This window comes from Pteropus medius, unplaced genomic scaffold, assembly GCF_902729225.1.
Source record: "Pteropus medius unplaced genomic scaffold, Ma_sr-lr_union100, whole genome shotgun sequence".
Taxonomy (NCBI): domain Eukaryota; kingdom Metazoa; phylum Chordata; class Mammalia; order Chiroptera; family Pteropodidae; genus Pteropus; species Pteropus medius.
This window is the reverse complement of record NW_024349799.1, coordinates 10,940,808-10,952,040: the sequence shown is the minus strand read 5'-3', so window position 1 is coordinate 10,952,040 and position 11,233 is coordinate 10,940,808. Positions and strand designations below refer to the sequence as shown.

The window sequence follows — 11,233 nt, the reverse complement described above, 5'->3', positions numbered from 1 at the left end:
TTGATTTTGTTAACTTTTGCTGCTTCACGCTTAACAAATTTTAGTGTAGAGGTTATTTTCTTATACACACCCTTGAGCCTTCCACAATGACCTTCATATGTGCTTTCATTGCAGCAGATATTTAACCATTAATGTTACCTGTTTGTACTGGACTGCATCTTTGAAGGCAGGAGTGTGTGTTCAGTGCATTCCTGTAATGTAGCCTGCTACTGCATGGTAATTAAAAAGAGGCACTCAATAATTGCTGAATTCAGCTAATAATTTGTGAGTAGTAGGTTAATTGATTTCATCAAAACAGACTGAAGGTCTAGATAGGACATGTACCTTTATTTGAACGTGTGCAATTTAAATTTGATGCAATCATGCTGTTCTTTTGAGCATGATCTTTAGAAGGTACTTACTGATAAGCTAAAGAATAACCCTTTCCAACAGCAAAGATCTCCTGGGCAGAACCATTCTGAAAAACAAAGTAATTTGTGTTTTTCTAGGAAGATCAGAAGGATTTCTAAGAACTAGCTTTTCCTATGGGATGTCTGCCAGAATAAAAAGCTGTTTTATTCTGGAAGTTTAGCTCTCATGGTAAAAGATTAGCTCCAGTTAAGAATAGAAGTAGGCTAGACTAAGGATTTCAAACTAAAATACCTACAAGAATCAGATAGGCAATGGAAATGAGTGAAACAAGCCAATGGAGAGTGGTGAACTCATGACCCTTATAAACTAGGTTTATGCCATATGTAATGTTTGGTCAGGGTTGCCAGGTTTCATTTTTCTAGAGAAGTTGGAAATATTTACAAATTTGGTACAACAGTAGTTCTGTTTAAAAATTTAAGTTGGGACATTATGGGCCAACATATCTGCAGGCCAATTCTCCTGTGGGTTACTAGTTACCAACTTCTTGAATGGAAGCTGATATTAGTGGGAATTTTTCTAGCAGTTGTCAATAGCAGAAAACTGACATTCCCAGAGAGGAAGATTGCATACTAGACAAGAGGCAAATGATCTGTCATTGTGATGAAACATGATGTTGAGAAACAAGACTGCAGTTGAAGCAGCAATTGGCCACTATGATCTAGCTGCAGGTTGTAGGTTAGAATAAATACAGGAATTAGTGTCCAGCATCAGGATTTCAGTTCCCAGAAAGATTTTGGGGCAATTTAGTACACCAAGAGGATCGAGATCACAAAAGTAAAACTTTAGAACACAATGTGTTTGGGTGGGAAGAGCACATCTTGGAAATATTCAAAATAGGTGACTAAATTTATTATTCTGGTGCTTGAAACAGGTTATTCTACCTCTGATTCATAGTGCCTAGCACATAGTGGGCAATAAATGTTTGTTATAGTGAGTAGGTTCACCTCTATGATGTTAACCTCAAATCAAAAAAGGCTGTGATAACTGCCAAGATATTGACAAAGCATACCTCAATCCTGATTTTCATTTAGCAAATAGACAAAAAGGCAAAGTATTTAACCCCAGTAGTTCATAATTACTAAGAGCACATAATCTTTAACCTGGTACCTGGAAATTGCACAAAGTTTATATTCTTTGTTTTGTAAAAAGTAGATTTTTGTTTCAAATATTGCATATTGCCTTTAAAAATCTAATGTGGATCAAAAAAGCCATAGTCCCTCCTACCCTCATAGTCCCAAGGAAGAACTTTTTGTTTTTCGTTTGTTTCATTTTAAACAAGTTTGTTTAAACAGCAAAATGCATGACCTGAAGGGAAAACTAAGATTCATTTCTTTTAATTTATCCCTACTTAAAGATAGGTTGCCCTACATCTAATAGCTACATACAAAACAGTTATGAAATTGTCCTTGGATTTACAATGATAAATGAAAAACATTAAAATTCTCCAATGGAACAAAGTATGCAAGGATTTTTATGTTCTTTTTTAGGTTAAACAGTGAGCAAAATAACACTGGAATATAAAGATAAGAGCTGAATGAGCATACTGTTAATGGAGAAAAGGTTCTTCATAGAACCAGTATTTCCCCCATCCCATCTCCATTGGATATTGATGAAAACATATTATTGGCCATTTAGTTTAAAAAATGTAAATGCTCGTGCACATACATCAGTTAACTGTATAATAAAGGAACGAGGAAAGAATATGAAAGAATAGAGAAAAATAGAGTAAGTAGTCGGGGTGCGGTGGAACCAAATTGTGGTTTTCTAATTGAGAACATCTTGGTCTGGAGGAACACGTTCTAGAGTAAAGTAGCAGGTTCTCTTTTTAGTAGGCACCTCCTGTCTGCTGCTGGTACACATCAATTGTATTGTCCTCCTCCATGTCCAGCTATGCAGGTGTGCCTGTTTCATCGATTAAGCCTTGTCTATTAAATTGGAATCTGATCTGCCTCATTGACAAACTCTGCCATTCACAACAGGCTTTCATTAGTTTACTATTAATCTTAAACTCCACCATAGAGCCATCCTGCTCTGCCACTTTCACAATCGTTCTCAGTCTTGACTGGGCCTCTTTCCTTGAATTTTTCGTTGGCCATGGTGAGCACTGGAGTCTCCTCAACTGCCATTTCATAAAAGAGAGACGAGGTCTGCACCAAATAAGCACAAGGAAGAATTTTTAACAGTCTTTTCTTTGGGCTTCACTTCACTGTATTTAAATAGTATCCTTCCATTATTATAAATATTAACATCTACTGATTTCCACTATCTTAGGTAAGGATTTAACTTACTCCATTTTTATGAGTCCGTCCTTCTTTATTTAATTATATTTTTCCTCACTGTGTGTTACCTCTGTAAGTTATATTTTTATTCCTTGTTCCATCAGTTAAAGATAGTATTTCAACTCCTCACTTGATAAATTAAAGATGGCATTCATTACTCTGTACTACTTTCTCCACTTTTTCACTTTCTGCTTTGGACATTAATATTTTTTCAGTGTTGTGCCTGGGACATTTGCATTCTTTTTAGTAAACATGTTTATATATAGATTGATTTTAAAATTGGAAATTGACAGATTTCTTATGACTGTAAATATTACTCAGAAGGCTGAGAAGTGTGATGTGATTATATTTCCTTTCCAGTAAAGCTTTTTGTTTTTTCCTGGAGTTAGTCTCTTTCTCTCCTCTATCTTTCTCTCTTTGCATAGTTTATTACATCCTTTAGTTCTGATAACAAAAATCCATCATGTAATGTTACAGAAGTTTGTTTGTGAATCCTAGGTGCTTTCAGAAAGATGTCTCCATATTCAGAACTGAGAATTATGTTCCCAGTTTCCTCTCACATGACAGATACTGTAAAAAACATGTTAACCTCCTAGTTTGGCAGTTAAGAAAACAGATTAGCCCACAATGGTAAGGTTAAGTCAGAAAGAAATTTGCAGTGTGTGTGTGTGTATATATATATATGTGTGTGTATATACATCCAGAATATTTACAGCTTTTAGTTGACCAGAGAAGTACAGTCCAGTGGGAAAATGGGCAAAGGGTATCATCTGGCAATTCACAAAAAAGACTAGAATGGTTAATAAATATGAAATGAAAAGATGACTCAGTTTCACATAGGAACATGCAAGTTAAAACAATGGGATACCATTCCAAAAGCCTATCAATTTGGCAGAAATTAAAGTGATGATAAAACACCTTGGCAAAGTTGTGGAACAACATACACATACACTGTCAGTGGGGTTGTGTTTTTGTTAGGATACATGTTCTGGCTGTTAAAAACTCAACTATGGTTTAATGAGGTGGAAGTTTTTCTCGTAGCAGTCCAAACATAGGGCCAAAGCCATGTTTGTGACACAAATTTCTTTTAATTTTTTGATCTGTCAACTTTAATAGTCACTTTATTCTCTAGTTTCATAACAACTATTCCATCTACCATCATATCCACATACAAACCAAGAGGAAGGGGAGGATCCATCTTAGGTTTTAAAGGTATAACCTAAAAGTGGCCCGATTATTTCTACATGTACCATTGGCCAGAACTTAGGCACGCGGCTATAAATAGTTACAAGAAATGATGATAAATGGTATTATATATTCTAGTTAGCTATGTGCCCATCTAAAATTTGGAGGATCTATTATTAATGACAGAAGGAGAGAATATTTTGGAACTCAGCAGATACTGCCACATAGAGTAAATCAGTTCAATCACTTGGGAGAGCAGTTTGGCAAAATTCAGTAAAGTTGGAGGTACGTATATCTCTAAACACACCAGTTCCACTTCTGGAAATAGAGAAACCAGATATGTGCACATTGTGGCATTAGTTTTGACCAGAAAATTGGAAACAACCAAAATGTTCATTCAGATATGTATAGATAAAATACAGAAAAATACAGCAATTAAAATGAATACAGTTACATGTATCAACTTGGATACAAGCAAATAACATTGTACAATAAAAGCAAGTTGTGTAAAGGTATGTATATTGCATTTAAAGAATGTTGGACAATATGCAACACAGTAGTTATATGCATAAATGTGTATATAACAAAAGTATGAAGACTTAAATGGGGATGATACCAAATTTAGGTTAGTAGCTAAATTTGAGATACATTAATATTTTTTCAGTGTTTATCAGCCCCCTCTTTGGCGGGGGTGATAAAGTGCTTCAGTTGTATCTCATGTTTTATTTCTTAAATATCTATAACAAATACAGCAAACTGTTAAAGCTCGGTGTTGGGTATATGGATATACTATATATGTTTGCAATATTTTATAATTAAGAAAATACCACATATTCCTATGGAGCATACAGTCCACTGGAAAAGACAGACAAAGGTTTAACAATGTAAAATGGAGTATAATAGAGGGGTGTGCAAAGGGATGTGAAAGTAGAAGCGGGGCACTTCTTAACTCTGGTGATGATAGATTGAAGAGAGAAGACTTTAGAAGTGATTACATGAGTCTTGGAGAGTGAGTTGGAGTTTGTTGAGCAGGCAGGTAGTGGATGGAATGCGAGAAAGGTAATCCATTTCAGAGAGAACAGCATATAGTAAAGGCCAGTGTTTGCACGGCAAACATCCTCTGTCCAAATGAATAAAGCCAACCGATCTAATCAAGTTGCAGCTGTCTGTCTAGATAATCCAGTCAACCATCTAGCATGAAAGGTGAACTTGAGAAATACTAAAATTTCAGAGGCAGGAGTCTCCCTCTTAATAGAAAGCATTGGGCAAACAGATACCAGAATTAACTGTTAGATACAGAGTCCTTTGGGATTTAGCCTAGTTTCAAACCTAAGAGTAAAGAAAGGATAACAGGTCTCACTGGATTCTTATCCAGTTTGTTTTTATAAGCGGGGCGTGTCTAAAGTATAGCTAATCCACCAAAACTAGAGATATCAGATTGACTTGTAGGTGCTGCTTCTGCTTATGTGTTTCTTGATTAGAACACCAGTAGAACACGCTGGGACTGTGCAGTCTTGATTAGCACCTGGGTTATATCTTAACCGGAATAATATAGCACATTATAAATGCTGAAATATTTTAAAGTAAATTAAAGATATTTTTTCTTAACTTCATCTCGGCATCTTCAATTTTTTAAAGTTAAGTGTAAGGTACCAAGAATATCAATAACTGAATTTATTATTGATCAGTATCAATAATATATTACCAAGTATATTTCAATACTCTAAGTGCTTCCTTGAGAAATTCATTCTGGTTAAATGAGTGAATGGATAAAGAATATTGGTACTTGTCTCATATCTTCTAGTTTTTTCAGTCATTAAAAATTTGAATTTTTGCTGGAAAGTGTTCTTAAGAAATATGAGACAGTCTCACTCTGGAGTTGAAACTCGGTGAAAAAATTACGTAACAATTTATTATATTAATATAGTACAAGTAGTGAAGCTTTGCCTTGACACAAGATATTTTTGAAATTTAGGATTTTATTTTCAGTGTACATATCTATTCCCAAAAGCACATCACAAATTGAAATTGAAATATATTGTGTATAGTTGACTTAAAAATGTAGTATGCTCATCAAATTGGTGATACAGAAAGATACTTCCTCTGTAATAGATACCATGTATCACCTCATTCATATAAATATCATCAAACATGTTTTTAGATAAAAATCCGTATAAATTCTAGACCAGTATATCATTGGTCAACTGCCTTCAGGCCGCTTGTCTTACTGAAATTTTTTTTTTTTTTTAAAGATCTCCATTTTAGGAATATAGGCAGAATTCTGATTTTCATTTAAAAATATTTAAGATCTTTTTTTATGCAGTTTAAAAACAATTTGAAATGTTTCATTTTCACTTAAAGACACTGAGCAGGAAATATTTTAAAAGGATAAAAATATTAGGAGACTTGATATCTACAATATAAAATCTTTGTTAGAGAATTTACTTGGATGTTTTTCCAGATTGCCTTTGTTTTGCTCTTGTCTCTCTGGTCCTCTTCGCTCATGACCTGCTTGGATTGCTTCTCTGATTCAGCCTTGAGATTTTCTCTCTCCAATGAGGCACTGCTAAGAAGCACTATACTAGTGGTGGGAAAACCCTAGTCCTGGGGAAAACCATAACACCTGAACTGATTCTTTCCAACTCTCCACCAGGTGAGAGAGACATGTGTAGCTTGTATTTTTGGTTTTACCCTAGCAGGGTTAAAGGTTTTATGTTTGAGATCAGAACTACTGTATCTGGTTTGAAGACTGGAATTTTTATTATCCTACTTAGAATTACTGTCTGATACCATTAGGGATTAGAACTAGAAGGCACCTTAAAGATCTAATCTAACCTCATTTTACAGAGACTCAGAGATTAACTGCTTGAAGCAGCTGCTTGAAACAGGTGTGGGATATAAGGCAAATTAGGACCTGTAACTCCAATTAGCAGCAAATGCTTAGTTCTTTAAAATTTGACATTTAAGGCTAGCATTCTTCAATTGTATGACTTTTCCCCCTGACTTGTAAACATAAAGATATATTTTATGTCTCTCAATTTTTGGTCTTGTTTACTTAATTCTTTTTAGAATTGATGGATATGGGGTCCCCATGGTGATATGACATTTTTCATCTTTATACTGGAAATTAGTAATGCAAATTCTAAAATATTTAATCACAAAGACTTGATAATCCCCATTTCATTTTAGAAAGTCTTCCTAAAATTTTTGCGCATTAGAATTTTATCAAGAATTTTCTGCCTTCCTGAAAATAAACTCTTACTTTGCCGATTTATTATGCTGTTTCACATACCTTCAACTCTTTCACTAGTAAGCTTTATGTGCAACTAACTGGCATTGAGTAACTCCTTTTTTTCTCTCCCAATTCAATATGATCCATATCTTCTCCAACACTTAGGGTTCTCACATTTTTACTTTTTTTTGCCAGTTAAGTGTGCATTAAATGATATTATGGTCTCATCTTTCACTTTTTCAACTTATTTTCTTTTCTCAAATGAAAATGGCTTTTTTTGTGTGTTCTGATTACAGAACATGCATGTTCATTTTTTCAACAAATATTATTTGCCAAGGTGAGCTTCAATGTTGTTCTAGTGTGGGAGAATAACAATATGCAAAGAAAAAAATCAGGATAATTTTCAACTTCACATACTGATAAAATGCAATGAACACAGTAAAAAAGTAAAATGGTAGTGGTTGGTGGGATGGGACTGCTCTAGATTAGATGATAAAAGATCTTTTTGAGGAAATGAATTGTATGTGAGCTCTAAGTAATGGGAAGGAAATAGCCATCTGGAGAAGGAGGTAGCCATGTGAGGAAGAGAGGCTAACTGTTTCAGGCAGTAGGAGCAGCAAGTTCTAAGGCCATGAAGTGGGGAACAAACTCTGGCAACTTAAAGAATAAGAAGAAAGCAGAACTTACCCTCATTCCAATCAATCATTCAGAGATAATGTGTTAACATTTTGATGTATTTTTTTCTGATATTTCTTTATGTATTTTTGGTATTTCCCCATCTTCTGGTAAATGGTAGACCCTCTTTTTATTGGTGGTTACTTTTTTGTGTCTTTAAATAATATTCATATATATATTTCTTGATTCATCAAGAATGAAATTGATTGATTTATTATATTAAATGTGAGGAAATATTTCTTTCCATTCTACTACCTAACCTCTGTTGTTGCTTTCCATTTTTTTAGTGTTCACATTTTACTTAAAATTATTGCAACTTTATTCGTGAATTGTAGCATATTTACATTCTGCTTTTTGTGAGCCATAATTACTAATTTAAGTTTAATTATTAACTGTTAGTCCTTTTATATCACAGATTCCAAATCAAAAGTGTTTTCTCATTATTGGTTGGCTGGATGATATCTTAAGGTGCTTTTTTGAGAAGAGGTGTATATAGTTGCTATATTTCTTGACTCTGCATATTTCAGAATACTTTTCTGTCTTCAGACTTGATCACCAATTAGGCTCAATAAAAAATTCCCGTAAATATTCTGTAATTTTTTTCCCTACTGATATCTAATGTTACTAAGAAGGAGACCAAAGCCAGCTCTTCACCCCCTTTTATAGATAAACTGACTTTTGTCTATATTTTTATGATTTATTTTTAATCTTTGAAGTTCACTCCCTTAAACAGGAACTACTTTCTTCTTTGTCAGTTTTTTTTCCCCCCTTGGTATAAGAAGACCTGTGACATACTTAAACACATACAAAAGGAAGTTAAAATGATCAGAGTTCTGTATAAACCTTGAAGCACTTTTAAAATTTTTTTAAATTAGTTTCAAGTGTACAGTACATTGGTTAGATATCTATATAGTTCATAAAACAATCCCCTTAATTGCTTCCTCCCTCCCCTGACCCTCCATCTAGCCAACATATTAATGCTAACTGCATTCCCTATGCTGTGCTCCCCATCCCTGTGACCATCCATCAGCTACTAATTTGTACTTCTTTAACCCTTCACCTCATTCTCCTATCCTTCCCAACCCCCTTCCCCTCTGTCCGTCACCAAATTGTCCACTATATTTGTGTCTGTTTTTGATTAGTTCGTTCTTTTTATTCCTTAGATTCCTCAAATAAGTGAAATAGTGTTTATCTTTCTCTATCTGACTTAAATACCTTCTAGGTCCATCAAAACAATATCTTTTTCCATCCCTTTCCTTTTCATATGTAGGGGTCTTGTTTTCTTATCCTTTCAACCACTCTATGTTTTGGTTGGAGCACTTAATTCTTTTCCATTTAAGGTACTTATTGATAAGAATGTAGTTGTTACCATTCTTTATTTCTGGTTTGATACATGTTTTTTCTTCTTAAAGAAGTCCCTCCAACATTTCCTGTAATACTGGCTTGGTGGTGATAAATTCCTTTAGCTTATTTTTGTCTGGGAAGCTCTTTATCTGTCCTTCAGCTCTAAATGATAGCTTCGTTGGATAAAATATCCTTGGTCGTAGATCCTGTATCTTCATCACATTGAATATTTTGTGCCAAGCTCTTCTGTTCTGCATAGTATCTTTTAAGAAATCAGCTGCAAGTTTTATGGATGCTCCCTTGTAGGTAACTACCTGCTTTTCTCTTGCTGCTTTTAATATTCTTCCTTTGTATTTAACCTTTGACATTTTAATTATGATGTGTCTTGGTGTGGACCTCTTTTTTTTTTTTTTTTTAACGCACAGCACCTTGTATTCCAAGGTTCCAAGGTGGTCTCCCATCTAAGAACTAACCAGGCTCGACCCTGCTTACCTTCTGAGATCAGATGATATCGGGCACGTTCATGGTGGCATGGCTGTAGGCTATGTGGGCCTCTTTAGATCCCTGTTTTTTGGGATTCTCTGAGCTTCCTGGGGTTTTATGTCCATTTCCTTCACCATGTTACAAAAGTTTTCCATCATTATTTCTTCAAATAGCTGTTCAACATCTTGTTTTCCTTCAGGTACGCCAATCAGACGGCTATTTTGACCTTTAATAGTGTCTCATATGCTCCTTAAGTTATCTTTATAGTCTTGGCATCTTATCTCTTGCCATTCTGATTGAGTGTCCTTGGCTTTCCTGCCCTCTAGATAGGACATTTGATCCTTTTTTTTTATTCACTTTGTTTAATCTTTTGTTTATTCCATTTAATATACCTCTCATCTCAGATAATGCTTTCTTTATTTTAGACTGGTTCCCTTTAATAATTTCCATTTCCATTTTTCTGTTTTTTTTTTTTATTTTTTATTTTTTATATCTTTATTGAAGTTCTCACTGAATTTAATCAAAAGTTCATCGAGCACCTTTATAACCAGTATTTTGAACTCTGCATCTGTTAGATTGATTACTTGACTCCATTATATCTGGATCTCTGTTCTGTTCTCTCATATGGTTTCTTCTACTTTGTCTTCCCTTTTTGGCTGCCTTTCTATGCTTGTTTCTATGTATTAAGCAAAGCTCCTAAGTCTCCCGGTTTTATTAGTGTGGATTTGTGAAGTAGGTGTCCAGTGGCACAGTCCTGAGAGGGGTTCAGCTGCAGGCCAAACTTAGCCCAAGCCTCTACCCCTCTGGGGCCACCTGTTAAGATTCAGCAAGCAATCCACAGATGCTGTGCTTATAGTTGCCTCAAAAAACCACACCAGAAACTGAGGCCAGATGCCTCCAGTGTGAGTCTAGGCGCTGCTCGGCAAGGAGCACTTGACTTGCCGAGGACACACATGGATGTGGCTTGGGTGGGAGACAGGGTTTCAGGGAATCCTATGGGCAGAGTGGCCTCTGTTATCCAGTTTGATGATGTCATGGCTATGGTGGCGCTGTATCCTCACACTGGAAGTGGGGAGGGCTCAACAGCGAACAATGGATATCGCCAGCACCTCTGTACAGAGTGAGTCTCGCCTAAGTCCTCATTCCAACAATGTCTCCCTGTAAGTCCCCGGTCCCCCCTACACGGAGCCGAACCAGCACTAGTGCTCAGAGGGAGCAGGTCCGTCACCGTGAAAATCTGCTTGCTGACAGGCCCCTTTAAGAGGAGTCTGCCTCTGCTGCAGCCTCCATCTTATTCAGCCCCTCGAGACTGGGCAGCCCTGCATCCTTGCCTTGTCCTACCTTCTGCTATTGCAGGGCGATTTCTTGGATTTCTCCCTAGTTGTATGACTTGTTCATCTAGATCTTTGCTGCTTGCTCCTTGTTTCCATCACAACTTTGATTTGGTCGCCAGAGGGATGAACAGAGCCTCTATCATCTACGCCATTTTTCCCCCCAATCTCTGGAGCACTTTTTAGCTAGATTGAAGAGGTGGGTCCTGGTCCTAAGACTCAAGAGTAGGGAGAATGGCAAATCTCTGCAGTTAGGGTCTGCTTGTTTCCTGGAGGGCTATGTTGAGAAGTAT

The 11,233-nt window shown here is 35.9% G+C and overlaps 1 pseudogene; it reads right to left on the bottom strand.

The window, feature by feature from the left end:
- Positions 1-2,236: 2,236 nt before the first annotated feature.
- Positions 2,237-2,507, bottom strand: LOC120620919 (small ubiquitin-related modifier 2-like; annotated as a pseudogene).
- Between the last annotated feature and the right edge of the window lie 8,726 nt (positions 2,508-11,233).